This window comes from Amblyomma mixtum, chromosome 8 (assembly GCF_055824585.1).
Source record: "Amblyomma mixtum isolate Tamu chromosome 8, ASM5582458v1, whole genome shotgun sequence".
Classification (NCBI taxonomy): domain Eukaryota; kingdom Metazoa; phylum Arthropoda; class Arachnida; order Ixodida; family Ixodidae; genus Amblyomma; species Amblyomma mixtum.
This window is the reverse complement of record NC_143019.1, coordinates 116,625,915-116,648,712: the sequence shown is the minus strand read 5'-3', so window position 1 is coordinate 116,648,712 and position 22,798 is coordinate 116,625,915. Positions and strand designations below refer to the sequence as shown.

Sequence of the window (22,798 nt, the reverse complement as noted above, 5' to 3'; positions counted from 1 at the left end):
TCATGCCAGAATATCTTTTTCCTTCTCAAATTTTGCGCAAACTACGGAATCCAAACACTTTGAATTTTATTGATCAGTCTGAATTAATTACTCTATGTTACTAAAATAGCTTCATCCTCGTCATCAATTAAACAACTTTATATGCTTGTTTCGAACTGCAAATACGTTGCCGCTTAAGTTTTTTTTCTTTACTTGTTCCGTTGTGTTTCCTTTATTATTTCTATCTCTTTTAAGTTTCAGTATAAATTTTTAAACATTTATGTAATAATATTGTCACGTGTTGGGGACTGCAGTCCTGTGAACAGGAAAATAGCGAGAATGGCTTCCAAACGAAACTCTTTATTTGGGATGACTTGCGCCCGGAAAGAACGGAGTCCCTCGGCGGCGGCGTAGCAACAAACGTGCTCGACAGTCGTCAAAGAGAATGCCGGCCGCTCTCGGCCGTGCTTGTTTTAAAGCTGACAGCGAACTTTCGTGATAAAGCTTGGAAAGTTACTAGAACATTCTGGAACAACGCAGAATTGGCTCCCCCTGGATGCGATCAATCGAGATAAGTCTGGGCACGTCTTGCATCACAAAACAAAGCGATGAATCAGCGTGCTGGCAGCTTTGAAGAATGCGCAAACAAACACTACAAACATTCACGTCATTACTCCACTCTCAACGAAGTACCGACCAGATGCTTTAGAACATAATGCCACTACAAGATATTGAAAACGGATTGCGGAAAAAATATACATTGCGTGTAGAAACACAGCGTCCTTTAGCGTGCATAATATGGCTTCCCTATTGAAAATATTGAGCGTGAATTCTGCGTGCCTATCTTTGCGTGTTTATTGCCACGCAAAATGCGACGATTGAACGAGGTCGCAGAACGCGAGACATATTTCACATAATTTGCGCAAGCTGAGCAAGCTCGCAAACGCGAGACATCTCTCACGTAAGTGCGCAAGCCACGTAAGGCTCGTACAGCAGGAGACATCCTCGCGTAATATGCGCAAGCCGGGTGAGGCTTCCAGAATGTCCGAGAGCCAAGGGTGAGTCCCAGAATGTTCAAGAGCCGAGTCTGGCTCACAGAGCACTAGACAGTGTCTAATGGAGTTACCATCATGATGCCGATAATACCTTGCATGGCTGCAAGGCTCCTACATCACTGCTCAACACGGTACGCTAATGTACTGCATTAAGGCCTCCTCATCTGTCTGTCACTGCCTCATTCAGCATGCATGTTGGGAGATAACAAGCTTTGCAGAAACGGTGCTTCGTGGGATGGTTCTCATGTGTGTAGCATGCTTGCAAAAGGACATAGATAAGGTCACCTTAACTGGCTTTATTAATGCCACATCCCTCATGATGGGTGCCACACAGTGGCTATACAATTTCTTCAGTTTCACCAAGTCCAGCAGGTTGGCGTCTTGATACAGGTTCTCACTATGCAGCACCTGCAAAAAGGTAGGAGTATATGCAAAAAAATTCAGTTAATCTGTTTTCTGGAAATTCCAGAAAAGGGCACAAGTACTTCTTCCATTAATGAACTAATGATGATTTCGAAAAGTTTTAGGTTTGAAATACAGACACTGGAGAACCCGACTCAAGCACGCAGACTGCTCAGCATCAAACCTGCACAAAATCTAATAACCGTGTCACACAGGCATTTTGAAGGCTTTCAAATGGCTATTAACTCAGCGGCACTTGAATACAGCTAAATGGGCATTTCCAATAGCCACTGAGTCCCTAGAACAGTGTGAACATCTATTAAGATTTTGAAGGCTTTTCAGTGGTAGAAATTTGCACTCAGACATGGAGCACTCGCAACTATACACGAAGGAATAAAATCAAAGCAATTTAATCGCTCAAAGAATACTCAACATGAAATGTACAACTTATTTCACTAAAAAAAAAAAGAAGGCTAGCCACAAAACACTGCAGCAAGCATATTATCACTGTTGCCAATAGCACAAAAACAATGAATACCACCTTTTCAAAACTGTGTGAGCGCTACAACAGCTTCCCAGCAAAATTATCAACTGTGACAGTGGCGCCACAGCAGCTTGGTGCCAGATGATGAAATATCTCTACGGCGATCAAGTATTCTGTGTAGCAGTGGCATAACTCCCGAGTTGAAGTGCAAATCTTGAAGCTCAATCTCCCACCTCAACTGTTATCTTTAAATACATATTTAAATTCATTGGAGCGTGCTGCAGAAGTAGGTGGTCAGATCATTCGAGAGGATACCTGCAAGCTATCTCAGGAGACGAAAGATCTGATGAAGAAACGCCAAAGCATGAGGACGTCTAACTTCAGAGATAGAATAGAACTAGGAGATCTATCGAAGTTATTTATAAGTGCAAGGTAGCCAACATAAGAAAGTTTAACATGGAGAAAACCTAGCATGCTCTAAAGCATGGAGGTAGCCTAAAATCAGTGAAGAGAAAACTAATCACAGGTAAAAACCAGATGTATGCGCTAAAAGACAAAGAGGGCAATGTCATAAGCAATATGGATAAGATAGTTAAAGTAGCCGAAGAGTTCTGCACAAATCTCTACAGTAGTGAATGTAATCAGAATGTTACGGAGAGAGGCAGTAGAGCATAGCAATGGGACATCCCGCCAGTAACGAGGGAGGAAGTAAAGAAAGCCTCAGGAGCAATGCAAAGGGGCAAAGCAGCTGGTGAGGATCAGGTAACAGCAGATTTGTTGAAGGACGGAGGAGAGATTGTGCTAGAGAAACTAGCCACCCTGTACACGCTTGCCTCGTGACCACGAGCGTATCAGGAGCTTGGAAGAATGCGAACATTATTTTAATTCATAAGAAAGAAGATGTCAAGGACTTGAAGATTTACAGACCGATCAGCTTACTATCGATTGCCTACAAGGTATTTACTAAGGTAATCACTAATAGAGTCAGGACAACCTTCGAATTCAATCAACCAAATGATCAGGCAGGCTTTCGTAAAGGATACTCAACAAGAGACCACATTCATGCAATCAATCAGGTGATAGAGAAATGGGCAGAATATAACCAACCCCAATTATAGCCTTCATTGACTACCAAACAGCAATTGACTCGGTGGAACCACAGCTGCCATGCAGGCATTGTGGAATCAGGGTGTAGAAGAGTGTTATGTGAAAATATTGGAAGATATTTATAACGACTGCACAGCTACCATAGTTCTCCATAAGGTCAGCAATAAAATTCCTCTATATTCCGAGTTTTCTAACACCACCATCATTTTTTGGCACCGTGACCATATCATACAAGAATGTGAGACCTACTGCATACCTAAAGAAAATATGTGTGTAAGCCAAGCATCAGCCGTTGTATGCAATAAGAAGTCTAAGTGAAAAAGATTCGATGTAAATTAGAGAAAGCCTTGCCATATTTGTACTTCTGCTTCTATGACTGCTTGCTGGATTTTTTTCTTTAGTTGGAAGCATTCTTCCATCCCTTATCTCTATACACTATTCCTCTGCCAAATGACTGAGTAACCCAAATAGCAATTCCTAAGTAGGGAGGGGGCCTTCCACAGTGACCACACAGGGGCCTTCAAGTTCTTGCAGCAATCAAAACATCCCTTTGTAACACTGGCCTTGAATGCACCACTATACTTTTGTGGCAGGCCAAATACTTATACAATTTATGTTTTAAAACCACACAGAAATCCACAACTGCCATTATGAAAACAACCTAGGAATGTAACCATAAGCGTACCTGGCCAGCATGATCAGCATGGAAAGGCGCCCAGCTTGTGTGCAGCTCCTAAAATGAAAGCAAATTCACATGATTAATTGCAATTTCCACAGAGACATTCTTGAAAAATCATGTTTTTGCACCACTCAGCCTCAAGCCTGCCTTCTTGCTCCTGCAGCAATGAGGCAAATCTGAGCACAGCTTGGGGTGAGCTGGTGGTATCACATTACGCACCTGACACTACATGCATCAATCCATTTGTATGATTGAATTTCAGAATGGCGAAAAAGACACACACACAGGAAAAAATGGTGGGTGGATGAGATTAAGAAGTTTGTGGGGATACAGTGGCCGCAAGTGGCAAAGGACAGGGTTAATTGGAGAGACATGGGAGAGGCCTTTGCCCTGCAGTGGGTGTAGTCAGGCTGCTGCTGCTGCTTCTGCTGATGATGATGATGATGATCACAGCCTGAGCACACCTACAAAGTAAAACTGTGATCTCGACCCAGCAGCACTTTACTGTGTTGAAAGAGAACAGGTACAATTGAATTACTGCATTACCTTGTTATTATAATTAAAAAGTACAGGGCTCTAAGGACTTCCTAATTTACATCGAAACGAATGGGTTACAGTGAACTTTCACGGATTACACTAACAGGCACTGAAAATCCAACACAGCTGCCCAAGAGAATATAGGCAGCCGCGCTAGCCTTCTTTTGCGCTATGCTACCTGATACCAGATTAAAATTCCAGAGCAATTTACTCATACTCTAGCACTGGGATACGTTATGCCCCAGACTGATGCAGCTGTCTTACTAAAGGCAGAGAAGCTTTCAGTGTGGGTCATGTGTGCTGTGGCGTGAACACATGCACAGCATCGCCTGCTACCATTCAAGTCCTCTGTGTACACAAATGCAGGTGCAATAGAAAACCCACATCACAAATTTGGCTAGTCTGGTCGGCCAAGCATGGGCCAGCTGATAGCACGAAGCAGCAGGTGCGACACATACCATCATCATCAGCCTGACTAGGCCCACTGCAGGGCAAAGGACTCACCCATGTCTCCACATTAACCCTGTCCTTTGCTAGGTGTGGCCACCATATCCCCGCAAACTTCTTAATCTCATCCGCCCATCTAACTTTCTGCCGTCCCCTGCTACGCTTGACTTCTCTTGGAATCCACTCCATTACCCTTAAGGACCAGCGGTTATGTTGTCTTCCCATTACAAGCCCCGCACAGGCCCGTTTCTTCCTCTTAATTTCAAGTAGCATGTTATTAACCCGCGTTTGTTCCCTCACCCACTCCGCCCCCTTTTGGTCTCTTAATGTTAGACTTATCATTTTTCTTTCCATAGCTCACTTTGCTGTCCTTATCGTTTGGCACGTGTTTTTTTCTTTGTAATAAGGCATAAAGTATTATACACGGATTACCACATGGCATCCTCCTATGACCGCTAAATAATTTATAATCAAATTTCTTTCTCCTGCTGTATTTGTTTCGGTTTCAACAGCTGAATGATGGCTGTGACGTCAAAGCGAGGTTATTGGTCACGTGAGGCATGAAAAACTGCAATACAATTGGTACTTCTGGCTCTTAAGGAATGCTGGCGTCAGCGCTGTAGCAAATTAAAATGACGAAGCAGCGATTATAAGTGCAGTTTTCCCACGCCTCACATGACCTATAACCTCTCTTTGATGTCATAGCCATAGTCAAATTGTTCACCGAAACAGGATGGCAGAAAAAGTTGATTATAAATTATTTAGCGGTCTCACGCGAATACCAGATGGTGATTCATGCATAGTAGTGTCTTCCGCACCATTATAGAGAAGAAAACATGCCACCAAGATTAGGTGTCTATACTCTTTTAAGCTGAACTCTCTTCATTAGCCTCCAAGTTTCTGTCCCAAAAGTGAGAAACATGCAGGCTAAAGAAAAGATTTCAGCTTAAGTACCAAAGTGGCTCTAATTACACGATGAAGCGGAAAAACTCTTGACACTTGAACAGAGAACAAATAGGAATTCCAACAAAATTTTAGATTCTTGTAAGGCTATCAAGCATTTCTGAATATTGTAAACTGCACTTTCACACATACAGTACGTATGTATGCCAAGCTCACATTCAGTAGCTCTGTTTACCGGCTGTAATTATCACGGTCTGAGCTCAGTTACAGATTTAAAACCAGCCAAAAGATGCAACACAGGAAAAGAGAAGAAAACAGGTTGGACTATCAATTGAATTTTTTGTGAAGGAAAAGAAGGCTCGCATGAAGATGCGCCACACATGACCCACACCAGCGAAAGGCAGGACAACAAATAACTGTCACTGATATACAAGCACGTCATCTAAAAGAGAAAATTCTTTCCGTTGAAGATTGACTAATGGCTTCGCTACTCATACAACCGTTGCCTTGGAGATATGCATCAAATACCTTACAGATTTGTTTACCACTTCTATACACCACTGAAGTGTCACAGAAATCAGGCGTACACACTGATGGGTCATCTTATGATTTACACTCACGACATTGGCACTGTAGTGCCAGATTAGAAGCTGCCTTCCCCCTAACAAGTTAGTGCTCACTCAGGAACACATTAAAGACACCTGCACATATCCCTGAAGTAGTTTCTTGCACAAGCTAGCGGAATGTGATAAACCACTTCCTGCAAGTCCTGAACCTAGTTTTATGGGATACCATACTGCTATCCCGGTTTTAACAGCAGCGCAAAGGCCATCAACACAATGATTGGCGCAAAAATTACATTTAAAAATTTTCCCGCCACTCGATTTGAACTCATGAAGTCTACACAAAGGACTCCATGATAACCGTTCTGAGGTGAATGGCAGTTCAGCCTAGCCTCTGGAATCTGTGCCAAAAAAAACTGGAGTCAGCGCATCGCAATTTACTTCCGAAATCAGCCGGTGCTGATGAAAATTGTATGTTTTGCTTTCTCTGGCTTATAAAGCTCCACTTTCAGAAAAAGTGTCGTCTTTGTGGTTAGGATGCAGAACTTCATCATCACAGGTCAACTTCAGCTTGCCATCAGCTTGCCATTCTTTAACATGCACTGACATTGCATAACACACGAGCAAATATGCATTTCGCCTTGTCGAAACGAAGCCACCACAATTCAATCCCGCGTCTTTGGGCTCAGTAGCCGAACACCAATGCAGTAGGCCACAGCAGCAGGTGAAAAACAAAAGAGAGCCCTTAATAGGCAACCTAACTTGCGAAAATCAACATAACGAGGGGTCACACAAGTAGCAGTGGACTAGAAAATAAAAGCTACTTGTGTCGGAAGATGTCTTCAGTGCTTACCTCAAAAGCCTGCTTGCTTGCTGGGCATCCTAGCACCAAGTGAAAGGCTGGCACAGCCATACTGGAGAGCTTGGAAGAGGCATTGCTGGTAAAGCTATGTGGAGATTGCTGCAAGGTAAAAAGACACATTTAACAGCAGCACAGTGCAAAAAATGGACTAGAATCAAGCATGTAAGGCAAAGTGCAAGGCACAAAAAGGAGCCGGTCGCAGAATGGAACACAACTGTTTAACCACATTTCGAAGTGGGCCAGGCAACAAGAAATTCATAACCACGGCAGTCATTCACAAGCTAGCCTCAGACGAGACATCACTTGCATATCGATATCCAGCATCGTTTCTACAATACATGCCACCATTCAAAAGAACAGACCACAGCAGAACGATATTTTCAGTAGAAGGCTGGTTTGCTTCAAATTCTGCATGCGTCCCTCAATTTGAAATCTGGCATGATTAGCACTGATTTCACATTCTCACAGGTATGATGAATTAATAGTGCCAATTGCAGAAAAACCACACTTTTTCCTTTAACATCAAATAAGGTATTGGAGAGGTACCTCAGCATATTTAAGTCAAAGTCAGATTTATTTTCGCCATTGGTTATAATCATGAAACAATCAAGTTTATTCTTCGTACCTATTAAAGGCTCAATTACCCTTAAATTTCACTGCAACTTCGGGATTTAGGGAAAATGGAGCTAGGGCACCTGTGTGCATTTTGCAGTTGTTTGTACCATTTCAGCTCCGAGCCAAAGTATGAAAAAGCGAATGCCAAAATAGAAGCGGAAAACTTCAGAGCAATTTGTTTTTATCTCACCGTTCTGCTATTCAAGGCTCGACTATAAGTACGAACGCAGCTGGATCATATGCAGCTTCGTACCTTAAATACACAATTTATAAAAGTACAAGTGAAATACAAGTGAAAGAGGAGGAAGCTCAATCCTAACGCATACAGCTGAATCGCAGTCTACGTAGTTAAACTGCTCGAGCGCTGTTACTTCAATTACAGCGTAACATGCGGCGAGAATGTAAAGCCCGGGCCGAAGAACTATTGGTGGGCACATATTCCATTCTCGGCGAGAGATGAATGGCAGTACGGCGGCAGTACGGCGCCGATATCGTGCACCCCGCGATCGGATCAGCTGTGCATATTTGCATGGCATACTGACCATGACCGTGTGACCACTGACACTACACGCGCATTCATGCCCGTGTGCCGCCAGCAAACAACCTTTCAGCGCTGCGTGCTGCCGCGATAGGCACTGCGTCTTTGCGTCTCTGTACTAGCTGTGTTGACGTGGCTAGTTGTGCGCAAAGGCTTTGAAATAATGAACAGGTTCGAAGAAAATTTACTTACCCCCAAGATGCGAGATGTCACCCGGGTAGTGGTCTCCCACCAGCTGCTGCGCCATGGAGGAAATGAGCCCCACCGTCAGCATAGCGTTTCCAGTGAAGGCGCGCAAAGGACGACGCGCTATCCGTCCAGCCCGCTGAGCCCGCTATAAACACAGGTTTACTCAGCACCTTACCACGTTTTCGTACATCGCACCAGCGAATTTCACTGCTGTCGGCACATCACATATCGGAAGAGTGACAAATGCTCATTCCAGCGATGGTTCATGCCCTCGGCACCACAAAGGACCACGACAAACGTAGTAACGCTGACCGCCATGCTGTCCCTCCCCAGACGCTGCGTTCGTTGGCTAGCGCTTTGGCCAGTTCCGGCTTCCTTCGGCCCGTTTAGAAAGGCATCGCCTCCAGGCATTCCTCCAGGTCGTCTCTTTCGGGCTCTATGCTTTTGGGCAGTGCGATAGCAAAGGACTAAAACCAAATGAAACTTTCGTTACAAAAATAATTAAGTTCTTGTGCACATATTAGCATTAAAAACTTGAGAAATTTGTGACGCATGGACGCATTAATATGCGTGTCGGTACATTCGTGCGTGCGTGCGTGCGTGAGTGGGCATGGTCTAGCGCGTCAAATCCAAAGCCTATCCGACATGCTGCATGGTTTCTGAGATCACCGCCGTGAGCTTCGCTTGTTTTCTTGTGCTGCTGCTGGGCGTTCTTGCGCGCCGCTGTTACTGTGCTGGAATCGCAAAAGAAGGATTACCGGTGTGTGCTGCCGGTGGGCGCGCTCTCATCCAAGAGTGGTAGCAGCTCCCAATTAAGCGATCCGTCGGGGCATATGTGTTATGGATGTCTGGTCGACAACGATAATGAGGTCAGCAGTGGGCCGGCGTTTGATGAGTCGCACCTTTCGGCCTATTGCACTGCTAACTTCGTTGCAAAAATGCCTGGCTCATAAGCAGCGACAGTGGCCATTGTTTCTGTGGTGTGTTTCGATTACAAGACGGCGCCCTTCTACAGTGTGGCTTCCTTGGAAACTTATTCGGCGGTGTGCCTGCAACGCCTATCGCTGTCAGCTCAAACTGACTGCCTGCGAGCGCTGCCTTCTTTTGCGATGTGAACGGTGACGGGACACTTACTGCCTGTGGCCGGAGCTTATAGCAAAAGCGAAGAGTGTTTTGTGTGAAGGTTTGACGAAGTGCGTGTGTCAGCTGGACCCTTAGCAAGTCATACGAGATGCGACATGCAAAAGTGGTCCACCAGTCGCCTCAGCAGAAAGGAGTGCGGATGTTTTTTACGTTACTTCAATCGAGAACTGCCCATGCAAATATTTCAACTCGTCTCTTTCCTAAACAGCATAGTAAAGAAGCTAAAGCAACAAAACTGCTGTTTCCATGCTGTATATTGATTCCGCACTCGTGCTAGAGGTGGGAAATATGTAGCAGTTATTGGCGGAGTTACAGCCTATGAAGCACGTGCAGCTTCATGTAATTGCAGGTTAGGATATGCGCCTTACATGGTATTGACTTTGTAACCAGACATAGCCATCTGTCAACTAAAAGAAATGTTCTTGCTATAGGATTCTGCAGCATTATGTATGCTTCTGGACACTGAATACCGGGTGCGTCACCTCTCTTGAAAGCACTCAGATTTGTGTACTTATCAGTACGTTTGAGATGAGAAAATTTTATCAGCTTCTTTTCTTTATTTTATAATTAGTTACACAGCATGTCGCAAAAAAAATGTTTTAAGGAAAAGTATTTCAGTTTAGAGTAGAACAGTTCAACAAAGTTGTTTTGGGCATTCTGGTAACTTCAAGATGGTATCTGATGGTTGCATACAGACGCGCAAGTCAAACCTCAAAGGGCATCAAACTTAACAGTACCGCTGAGCTTATCCTTTCGTGCTTTTTATGTGTGTGTAGATCACCTGGGGAAGTTCAGTATTGGATGTTGGATTTCATAGTTCTGCTACAACTTTTATCTTCCTTTCTACACATGAAACATGACTGAACTTGATTACATTCCCCAAGCAAATACCTGACGCCTTACAAGCGTTCCTTACTGTGCACAGTTGTCCCAGTGCATTATATCCACTCATGTGCAGCACACTGTTGTGTTGCTCTTGGTCTCCGAATGTGCTCTCAGCAATATGTTGGAATCATAGTCCATCCAGATGGTCTTTGTGGTAGTGCAAATTTCAAAACAGATTGAAGAAGAATGAAGAGTGTGATACTTCGTCATGCATCATGCAATGCTGGTGCTAATCAGGCAACATGTGTGGTATATATACTTCGCACATTTGAGATTCATTGGATTTGTTCTGGAGCCATACTGGGAATTAATTAATCGATCTGTGATTTGTCACTGAAATTGAAAGAGGGCTCTAATTTCTGAACTTTTGACACCAACTGTGAATTCAAAACTGTCTTTTCGTGTAGGCTTACATGGCCTTTTTACGTGTATGTAAATTTATGCTAATGACTTTGGAAATTGCTTTGGAAATGGTTTTGGAAATTGCCTCATAACATTCCTGTTACAGCTCACAATTCGCTTTCTGCACGTCATGTTTGATTGAACCTGATTATATCCCCAAGCTTGTTTGTTGCACCTAACAAACACTGTTGCCCTTTCAGAGTTATTCCATTGATTGTCTCCTTTCGAGTGCAAGCAACAAATGGTTGTGTTGCTTCTGATTTCGAAATATGGCTGTCTGCATGACAGGCAACAACATAAGTGCTCTGGATGGCTTTCATCATGCATCTATAAGATATCTGTAACTTTCAGAATTGGTTAAAGGAAGAACTGAAGGATGCTGTAAGAGTCATTAGCAGCTTGTTTTTTACATTATTTTACAATGAACTTGCAATGTTGACAAGAAGTACTTGAAACTGGGCTTGTTGGTGCATATTCGTGAAAGTCATGAGAGCGCAAAACGGGGACACGGACGAGGAAGGGAACAGGAGCGCTCGTCCTGTTCCCTTCCTCGTCCGTGTCCCCGTTTTGCGCTCTCATGACTTTCACGAATGTTGACAAGTTCTTGCTCAGTGTGCATGTTGTCATGTACAGGTCCCTGCAGTATCGAAGGGAACCATTTTGCACTAAAAGATAATTTTTTGGTTATTTGTTTGCTGAAGTTGAAAATGATTAATGGGTACTTACGCCAAGACGAAAATTATAAAACAGCAAAACGTGAGCTTATTGCTCATTATTGAGAAGTAATCATTAACTGAATGCTCGAACTTTGTTTGCTTTCACCCTAAATGGGCCTTTACAGTCTCGACAAGTTGCTACTAAGCAAGCAAACGCACACATGGCCACACGCAGCCTCACTGAGCTTGCTCAGTATGCACATAAGCACGCACAGCTTCGGCAAGCCCCTCTCAGCACGCAGATGTCCACGTACAGAGAGTTCTCCACGAGAGTCCACGATTTTTTACACGCAAAGAGTGTGCGTGAACGTCTATCAGCTCACAGTACGCGCATATGTACACACAGGACGCACAGAATGCGTACAGGTAACGCACAATTTCTGCGCATTCGTGTGCAAAATGAACGTGATCGTACAAAAATCACTGTTCTCGTGCAAACTCACGCAGAGTTTTTTCAATAGGGTTTAGACGGACGACATGGACAACTTCTAGCCGTACGCGGTGTCGCTGGGATGCAGTCATTTCGTCAGGGGCGACTTCATACTCCAGTTCACCTAGGCGACAAAGAACCTAGTACGGGCCGAAATGCGGCGCAAAAGTTTTTCACTCAATCCGCGGCGGTGAATGGGCGTCCAAACTCAGCCTCAGTGTCCGGACTTGTATTCCCCGTTGCGTGGTCGTAGGTTGTAGCGTATGGTGGTACGCTGATGGTCTTTGATCCTTAATCAGGCAAGTCTTCGGGCTTCTTCTGCGCGTTGAATGTAGGCAGCGACGCCGACGTTATCTTCCTCTGTAACATTGGGTAGCATGGCGTCTGGCATGGTCGTGGCCTCCCTGCCATGGACGAGTCTAAAAGGCGTCATCTGAGTGGTCTCCTGCACTGCGGTGTTTAGGCGATGATGGTGTAAGGCAGGATGACGTCCCAGGTCTTGTGCTCGGCGTCTACATACATGGCGCGAGCATTTCGGCAATGGCTTTGTTGAGGCGCTCGGTCAGTCCGTTGGTCTGCGGGTGGTATGCAGTTGCCCTCCGGTGGCTGGATTGGTTGTAACGGAGAATAGCTTGCGTCAATTCCGCCAATAACACTATCCCTCTGTGCGTGATTGGCACATCGGCGGCGCCGTGTCGCAGAAGACTGCATTCCACGAAAAGTTTTGAGGACTTTGCTGGTGTTCCGCACGGTAGGGCTTTCGCCTCGGCGCTGCGGGTCAGATAGTCGGTCGCTATAATGATCCACTTATTTCCAGGCGCTGACTTCGGGAAAGGGCCTAGCAAGCCCATGCGATCTGCTCAAAGAGCCCTGTGGGAGGTTCAGTGGGGTTCACAAATCCTGCTGGTCGGGTTGAAGGGGTCTTTCGTCGTTGAGAATCTAAGCAGGTTTTCATATAATGTGTGACATCGGCAGACAGTCGGGGCCAGTAATACTTGTCTTGAATGCGGCGGAGGGTGCGACAAAACCCGAGATGTCCAGCTGACGGCTCGTCGTGTGAAGCATGAAGAACTTCTTCGTGTAGACTTGCAGGCACAACAAAGAGGTAGTTTGTTTTGATCGCTGCAATGTTCTTTACGACGACATCATCCTGCACAAAGAAGAAAGACAATTCTCTCTAGAACAAGGCAGGGAGTGAAGAAAGCCTGCCTTCCAGGTACTCGAAGGAAGGTTTTAGGTCGGGGTCTGAGCATTGCTGCTGTCCAAAAGAGCTGGAGCTGATGGCTCCCAAGAAGGTGTCCCCATCGTCGTACGGCGGTGGTCCACCTAGAGGGACTCTTGACACGCAGTCCGCTTCACAGTGCTTGCGTCCGGACTGTACAAGACGGTGGCGTCAAACTCCTGGAGACGAAGGCTCCACCGTGCGAGGCCGCTGGAAGGGTCCTTCAAACTCGCAAACCAGCTTAGTGCGTGGCAATCGCTGACCACCTTTAACGGTCGTGCACACAGGCACGGGCGGACTATCGACGTAGGGCAGATGATGTCAAGGCACTCCTTCTCAGTTGTGGAATAGTTAGCTTCGGCCTTAGACAGCCAACGGCTGGCGTATGCGATAACCTTGTCCAGTCAGTCAGTTTTTGGAACGACTGCACCTCCTAGGCCCAAGCAGTTTGCGTCGGTATGAATTTCAGTGTGGGCGTAAAAAGAAATTCTTTCATCAGGACTTGAAGAACATTATTCGTAATAACACAAATAACTTTTGGTCCATACTGGCACCATGCAGTCACCGTTCACGAGACATCACCTTGTTTGACGAACGTGGTGTATTAGTTCCCACAGAACTCCGCTTTGATACAATGAATTCATATTTTTCATCGGTGTTCACCCATGAGCCCCCTCAACATATACCACCAGTTCTCAATTCAAATTTTCCCAAAATGCCCCCCATTCACATTGCAGTGGAAGGCATTGTAAAAATAATTGATGGGCTTAAAACGTCGAAAGCACCAGGCCCTGACGGAATTCCTGCAAAATTTCTTAAGAGCACTAAACAAAAAGTTCTAGCCTATTCCTTCAAGTCATTTTCGAGCAGTCATTGTATACGGGTTTGCTTCCGAAAGATTGGAAAATAAGCAAAGTTGTGCCGGTGTTTAAAGCAGGTAACAGATCAGGTCCCTCCAATTATCGCCCAGTCTCTCTTACATGCATTGCCTGCAAGCTTCTAGAGCACGTCATATATTCACATGTCGCATCACACCTCGATCAGGACAATTTCTTTTTTACTAGGTTGGTTTGTGGGGTTTAACTAAGCAGCATGGTTTTTGTTCCGGTTTTTTGTGTGAAACTAAGCTTTTTAAATTTACCACTGACCGCCACTTAAATGCGGACTTTTCATTCCAAACTGACGTTATCTTTTTAGATTTTCTAAAGCCTTCGATCGCGTGCCCCATCTTCGCCTCATGTCTAAACTCTCCGGACTGTCCATCGATCCTCTCGTTTTATCATGGATATATTGCTTGTTAACAGGTCGCTCCCAATACGCAGTAATCGACAATCATCCTTCAGGCACTACTAACGTTATCTCTGGCGTTCCCCAAGGTTCCGTTCTTGGCCCACTTCTTTTTCTAATCTTCATTAATGACCTTCCTTCCGGTGTTTCATCCACTATTCGCCTTTTTGCGGATGATTGCATCCTTTATCGTCGCATTGTCACTAACAGGGATCAACTATCGCTTCAGAATCACTTACACATAATAGAACGGTGGTGTTCCGACTGGCGTATGCAGCTGAATGTCTCAAAGTGCCAATTCATGCAAGTATCTCGAAAGCGTTCCAACATCAGATCGGCATATTCACTCCTGTCAAACACGGTAACCCAAGTCCAATCATATCGGTACCTTGGAATCACTATCTCCAGCAAATTAACCTGGTCGGAACACATCTTATATCTAGCATCTAGAGCATCAAAATCACTTGGCCTCATCCGAAGATCCCTGTACCTAGCTCCTCCTTCTGTTCGAAAATTAGCATACGAAACATTCACCCGTACCATAATTGATTATGCAGCGGCTATATGGAATCCTCACCAAGCACACTTACCGTATTTTCCGGTGTATAAGACGCGGTTTTTTTTCGAAAATCTTGCTGGTGCGTCCTATACAAGGGTGCGTCTTATATGCGAATTTTTCGTTTTTTCAGAAATTACTCAGGTTCATTTTCAAGCTTTTTTTACCGAAAAAATATCACTAGCAATGATGCGGTTGTAACATGGTTAATACTTCAATACGGAGACCGCCGTGCGCAACTCCTTTTAGGTGAACTTTATCATGAAACGGCGGGGATGACGACTTCCGTTATCACAAACACGCGACCGTTTCGGAGGCCCCAAGCAAAAGTAATGTGAAATGCCATAAGATAACGACAATCCTGTTTCTAGCCATTGTCAAGACAAGCCAGGACTAGCCGGCGTTCTTTTTTAAGCCACCCTTTGCAACTTCGTTTGCTTCGTGTACGTAGTGCGAAAAGAATGTTCCAGTCGCGTTGCCTCCAGAAATGGGCGAACTTTTTGATAGCGCATCCGAAGGTGAAGACTTCCAAGGTTTTAAGTAGAAATAAAATGTTCTTATGGACATATGGAAGGGTTTTTTGGTTTTTTCTTTCTTTTTTTTTCTATAACGTGGGCGGGAATGGCGTGAGTGATGCCTTTTTTGACCACTTAGCGTTGCTTACGAATTTCTCACAGGCACGGTGAATTTCATGATGGTCGCGCAAGCGTGTTTAATTGATCCTCACTAGCCTAACTGGGTAAATTGGGGTGCGTCTTATATACAGGTGCGTCTTATATACCAACATTTTCAATGACAGCCTGCATATATGGCGGGTGCGTCTTATACAAGGGTGCGTCTTATACACCGGAAAATACGGTAATTAACACCTTAAAAGCCATTCAAAACCAAGCAGCCCGTTTTATATCCTCAGATTACAATAGACACAGCAGTACCACCAGTATTACATCTTCACTTGACATCCAGCCACTAGAGTTCCGACGGAAAATCGCCCGACTCTGCCTTTTTCATAAATTATATTACAATTTTCCTGATCTTCGTGACACATCGCGAGAACATCGCGCCGCCTGCTTAACCTCCTAGCATTCAACGTATACATGGACCGACCTTGGCATTTAATAAATCTTTTCTTCCAACTGCAATAGAAAATTGGAGCCTGCTACCTGACTACATTGTTAACGAGCGCGACGCTACTAAATTTCGACAGGCATTAATTAATCACTGTACTGAACAAAAGATACTTCTCAAACTTCACCCAGTTACACTTATTCTTTTTCTTGTTATTGTTGTTGTTACCGTCCAATTCAAATTCAGCCTTGCGCCCTTCATTATTGACCAACGTTGTATTGTGATGTATCGTTTTTCATTTTATTGTATTGCATTATGTTTTGTTGTATTAACGTATTATTCTCAGTTGCATTTGCTTTGTCCCCCCCCCCCCCCCCCCCTTATGTAATGCCTGAACAGAGGTCTTTAAGGGTAAAATAAATGATGATGATGATGATGATGGCGTTCTCATCAAAGTGGCCGACGATCGCTGGGGACTATAAACGACGCTGAAGTTCCTTGAAAGTTTCTGTTTGCGACACTTCCCATTTGAAAGGCACGTCTGCCTTTGTCAGCAGGGTCAGAGGCTCGGCGATGCTCGAAAAGTTCTTGACAAATCGTCGGTAACACGCGCACAGTCCGATGAATCTGCGCACAGCTTCCTAACAACCGGCGGTGGAAATGGTGCGATAGCAGCTATTTTCTGCGGGTCTGGACGCACACCCTCCATGCTAACGATGTGTCAGAAACAGCAGCTCTTCATAGGCAAAGTGGCACTTCTCTGCTTTCTAGGCTAGGCCGGACGACTTTTTTGCGTCTAATACTATTCGTAGCCTTTTGAGCTGCGCTATAAAGTTCGAGGCGAAAACAATGATATCATCTAAATATACTAGACAAATGTGCCCCTTCAGACCTGCCAGCTCTGTATTCGTTAGTCGCTGAAATATTGCTGGTGCGAAACTGAGGCGATATGGCATCACCTTGAACTCGAAGAGGCCATCTGGTGTCATGAGTGGGGTCTTCTCGCGATCTCTTTAATCGACCTCAAATTGCCATTGGCCTGTCTTGAAGTCCATTGATGAGAAATATTTGGCGTTGCAAAGCCGATCCAATGTGTCATCGATGCAGGCAAGGGGTAGGCGTCCTTCGTGGTTATCGTGTTCAAGCGGCGCTAATAGACCCAGAATGGAAATGTGCCGTCTTTTCTCTCACTATAAAAACCGGTGCCGCGCAAGGGCTCTTCGAAGGCTGGATGACGTCGTCGCGACCCATTTCTTCCACTTGGTTCCTTTTGGCTTGTCGTTCTTGCGGCGACACACGGTAGGGGCTTTGGCAGAGAGGTAGGACGTGCTGTTATGTTACAATGCTATGCTTGGCAATCGGGGTTTGTCGGACCTGGGGCGATGACGAGAAACACCCGTTGTAGCTTCGAAGCAGCTAGTGGATCTGGTTTTGTCTGTTCCGGGGCAGGGCTGGGTTTATGTCGAAAGTGGGCAAGTTCTCTTGCTCCGGCGAAGCTTCTGCGGGTGGGTCGGAGAGGGTGAAGGAGTCTTGTTCTTCGAAGAAAGCAGTCATCGTTCCTCTGTCAACGGGCCGTTATTATTCGCTGAAGTTAGCAGCACTTCGCACTTGACCTTTATGGAAATGTGCGATGCCTCTTGCGATGCCGATTCCTTGGTCGAGAGACAATTGAATGTTCCCCTTGACGATGGCTTCAAACTTATTTGCTTCCGTGGCGCCTACGGTGACGATGAAGCTTGAGTGACAATGGGCACTCACTTGTTCCTCCAGGACACTAACCACAACGTGATGTTCCGGAGTCCTCATCGCAGGAATGGCCTCGTCAGTCGAAATCATGATCAGCTTGGATCGTAGGTTGACGATCTCCTGATGCTGGTTAAGAAAATTCGTGCCCAAGATCACTTCGCGGGTACATTTCCTTAACACAACAAAGGTCGCGGTATAGGTATGTTTCTTTGTAGCCACTAACGCTGTGCATCTTCATGATGGCGTTATGAGGTGGCCCCGTGTGGTGCGAATTTTTAGTCCATCCTAAGCGGTTGTTAGTTTCCTCAGATTTATCACCGGATAATCGGCTCCTGTGTCGACTAGAGCGATAACTTTCCGGCCCTCGATAACCCGTTCTAAGTCGGACGTCCTGGCTCTGGCGTTGCACGTCGTCCTCGGCGTCAGGTCACTGCTTTGTAGAGTATGCTAATAGTGGGTGGGGCGTGTGGTTCAAATTTTTCTTGATGGAGGCGTAGTTTTAAAGGGGTTTCGCGTCGTGGTCGGGGTTGTCATTGTATCCGGCGTCGGCGTAATACGTGCGGCGTCTTCGTACTGCGTGCTCGTTGAAGAGCCTTCCTTGTTTCCTCGGCAAGCATCCTGGCCTCCACAGATTACTGTGTTTAGTTTCCCCTACGGGGTGAGGTGACTGTGACATTATTGATCACTGGAGGGCGCCACCGCGTCGGCAAGTAAAAAGGCGCGCATGACTGGGCTAGTCAGTGTGTTTTATACCCTCGACTGGGGTGTGGTTCCCGGCCCGGATTATCACAACCGGCGATGAGCTATGAACCCCGGTCACGTCTGTGTTATCCGCCCCCTGTATCGGCCATGTCTGCTGTCGTGAAGGTGGAACCGTTCGACGCGGGTACGTCGGATTGGACCGAGTATCGTGAACTGTTGGAACTGTACTTCGCTGCGAACGACATCGCTGAGACGAAGAAGACTAGTGTGTTTCTGACGTGCTTTGGGTCAGAAACTTTCCCGCGACTGCGGAGCCTGCTAGCCCCTACAAAGCCTGCCGACACCACCTTGACTGCAATTTTAAAAGCTCGGAACAAGCAATACTCGCCAAAGGCATCGGAGGTTGTGACCAGTTTCAAGTTTTTTTCTCGACACCGGCGGGACGCAGAGTCAGTTAGTGACTTCATCACATCACTAAACAAGCTTGCCGATGACTACAAGTTCGCATTGTTTCGTGAGCGGATGCTGCGTGGCCAAATCGTGAGCGCAGTGAACTGTGTTGCAATGCAGACTCGGCTGCTACAAACGAAAGTTTTGGAGTTTGAGACCGCACAACTTACCGTCATTGGCATGAAGGCTGCACGGAAAGATTCCCGTGCATTACGTACTAAGCTACCCCAAGCGACGCCAGTACAGTCCGAGGAGCCTGCGAATGTTGTTGAAACGAAGCGGCAGGCAAGTGGGTCTTGTTTCCGCTGTGGAGGGAATCATCGGCCACACTAATGCCATCACATTGAGCAGCGTTTGCTTCAAGTTTGAGCAGAGAGGACATCTGACCAGAGTATGCCGGTTAAGCACGTCACAGACTGCAAAAACGGGGTTCCGGAATGGACCGAAACCTGCCCGCAACCTGGACGACGAGTTGGCGGCGACGGAATAAAGGCCGGAGAAAGAGGGTGCATACGACCTATGGATGCTTCAAGCGGCCGGGACAGAGCCAATGCGTCTGGAAGTTTCTATTAATGGAGTGACTTTAGACATGGAGCTTGATACCGGCGCCAGTGTGTCAACTATCAGCGAGAGGAAGTTTACATAGCTGTTTCACTCGGCGATACCTAAGACATCGGAGGTTCAGCTCATAGGGTTTTTCGGTGACGCGAAGCCGGTGGTAGGCAATTTTGTGGCAACCGTGAAGCTCGGCGAGAGCGAATGTGTGCTGCCTTTATTCTTCGTGAACGGCCCGTGCCCTTACGTTGTTCGGAAGAAGTTGGATGAAAGAATTTCAGCTCGGAATTAGAGAGCCAGAAACAGTCAGTTCGGTGACGTCCATGGAAGAAGTGGTGAGTCAATTCCATGAAGCATTCTCGGTGGGACAGAGCACCCTTGACAGCGTGACTGCCCGGATTATCGTGCAAGAGGGTGCTAAGCCGAGGTTTTTTAAGCCGCGGGTCGTCCCGTTCGCGCTACGAGACAGAGTTGCCGAGGAGGTGGTGGAGCGTGGGGGAGTCACCCGCCCTGTAAAGACGTCTGAATAGGCCGCGCCGAACGTTCCATTGGTAAAGCGGGATGGCCGCGTTCGCCTGTGCGGCGATATCAAGATGACAGTCAAGCCCGTGACGGTGCTGTAGTCGTACCCAATCTCTCGCATCTTGGAGCTGTTTGCAGGGCTAACGGGGGGCGCTAAGTTTACAAAGCTCCACCTGAGAGATGCGTGCTAGCAGGTTAAGCTGCACGAAGACTCTCAAAAGTTCGTCACCATCAACACCCCGAAGGGCTTGTACGAATTCACCCGACTTCCGTTTGGAGTGTCGTCAGCCCCGGCTTTATTTCAAAGCCAGATGGAGAACCTTGTGCACAATCTTGAACATGTCACGGTATACTTTGCTGATATACTGGTGACCGGCGCCAACAACAGCGACCATTGGGCTAATGTGTGCCGAGTCATGGAGCGACTGAGGAGAGCCGGGCGGCGGCTGAAGCTTTCTAAATGCGAGCTCATGGTACCTAAGGTGCAGTATCGGGGGCACGTCATCAGTGCAGCCGGTCTCCAGCCGAACCCAACCAAGACTCAAGCCGTGCTGGTAGCACCAGTGCCTCGGATTGTGAAGGAGCTACAGAGCTATTTGTGCCTGATCAACATTTACAGACCGTTCATGCAAAACCTCTCTTCTGTGTTGAACCCCGTGAACCGCTTGTTGGGGGCAGCGGCCCTCTGGTGCTGGACGTCTGAGGAGAAGCAAGCTTTCCGGAAAAGCAGAGAGCTGCTTACGTCCGCTAGAGTTTTAGCACATTTTGACCCTGCAAGGCCGAATGTGCTGATCACAGGTGCCTGGAATGAAGAGCGTCCCATTGCCATTGAGTCTCGAAGTCTGGCGGCTGCAGAAAGGAACTACAGCCACTTGGACAAGCAAGCGTTAGCGCTCGAGTTTGGGGTCACAAATTTGAGACAGTACTTGTGGGGTCGACCGTTCGAAGCCGTCAGTGACCACAAGCCACTACTAGTTTTTCTCGCAGCAGACAGACCTGTCCCAGCAGAGTCCTGCTCTCCCAGGGTGCTACGATGGGCCGTGCTATTTTCTGGGCACCACTATACACTAAGCTACAGGTCTGGTAGCCATATAGCACATACGGACAGACTGAGTCACCTGCCACTTACACAACAGAGTTTCCAGTGGACTGCCCTGCTCACGGCTTCATGCTGGCGGGAGTATACCCGCGAATGCTGTCGCCAGCTCCTGTTGCTGACGCCACTGTCCGGGATCCAGTGGTTCCGCCAGTGAGCGAAGCCTTGTGAACTGGCCGCCAGCTGGACATCGGCCCTGAAGGTAAGCCCTATGAAACACGTTTCTCTGAGATGAGTGTGCAAGGGAACTGCGTGCTCTGGGGCAACAGTGCGTTGGTCCCTGTGTCACTCCAGGGCGACTTCTTGAGGCTGCTTCATGAGGGCCATCCAGGGATATCCAAGATGAAGCCTGTAGCGTAGAGCCACGTATGGTGGCCTGCAATGGATTACGATATTGTTGCTGCCGTCCAGTTGTGCCCGACGTGCCAGGAGCAGCCACAATCTTCACGGCCAATACCCGTCATGCCCTGGCCGTTCCCGGACAGATCCTGGTGAAGGCTTCATGTCGACTATGCTGGGCCATACCAGAACACTTATTTTTTTATTTCAATGGATGCATTTTTTAAATGAATTGAGGTGTTCGCAGGTTCTTCGCCATCTGCAGAAGCCACCATTATGTGCTTGAGAGTCATGTTCGCGAACCAGGTGTTGTCCGACATTGTGGTGTCTGACAATGGTGCAGCGTTTATTAGTGACGCATATGCAACATTCTTAAAGAAGAATTGTATTAGGCGGTTGCTGGTACCGCCGTACTACCCAGCATCTAATGGCGCTACAGAACGTGCCGTTCAGACGGTAGAGCTGAAGTTGCAGTAGGCTGGTCCTGGGGACCTTCGGGCACAAATTGCACGCTTCTTGCTAACTTATCGATCGACACCACATGAAGTTACAGGATGCAGTCTCACAGAGCTACTGCTGCGAAGAAAAATGAAGACTGCAATGGACCTGCTCCAGCCGGATCTAAGGACCACCGCAGAGCAAAAACAGCTCAAGCAGAAGATCATATGCGACCAGCGAATGAAACCTCGGATTCAGGGACTGCCTGGGGATCAGTATTTGCCAGAAACTTTCGTCCAGGCCTGCATGGGTATGGGGGCCGCCTGTAGTCACAGGTCAGGGAGCGCTTTCATCGGACCTCCAACTGGCAGACGGAGGACGCTGGACGCGGCATCATGATCATCTCCGGCAGGCAAATCCGCTACCCAAGGTTGAGCATAACCAACCATCCAGCACAGTGACGGACCCTGACGATCCTGGGCCCAGTCGTGACATATACCAAGCCGGCAGGGCAGGTTGTGGCACCTGACTTGTCAGATCAGAGTTCTGAAATCTCCTGTCAAGGAGTTTCAACTGAGGAACCAAGGCAGAAGGTACAGCGTCCCCTCCTCAAACACCTGTCACCACGCCTCCCCGACGGGGCACCAGGGTTCATCGGCCTGTACAGCGCTACTGCCCATAACTCAAGTGCTGTCATTGTTACATTTAATCATCTTATAATTTTTTTTTAAATTTATGTGGGAGGGATATGACGTTATTGATCACTAGGTGTCCACTGCGTCAGTAAATAAAAAGGCACGCATAACTGGGCTAGTCAGTGCGTAGTATGGCCTAGGCTGGCGTGTTGTTCTTCACTCTTGGCCGTGAAATGTTCCCGGTCT

At 46.8% G+C, this 22,798-nt stretch overlaps 1 long non-coding RNA gene across 1 annotated transcript; it reads right to left on the bottom strand.

The window, feature by feature from the left end:
• Positions 1-1,393: 1,393 nt before the first annotated feature.
• Positions 1,394-8,489, bottom strand: LOC149334058 (uncharacterized). The gene is made up of 4 exons (XR_016284989.1): positions 8,364-8,489; positions 7,010-7,117; positions 3,713-3,760; positions 1,394-1,442 (listed from the first exon to the last, which is right to left on the bottom strand). It is a non-coding gene; the product is annotated as an uncharacterized LOC149334058 (long non-coding RNA).
• Between the last annotated feature and the right edge of the window lie 14,309 nt (positions 8,490-22,798).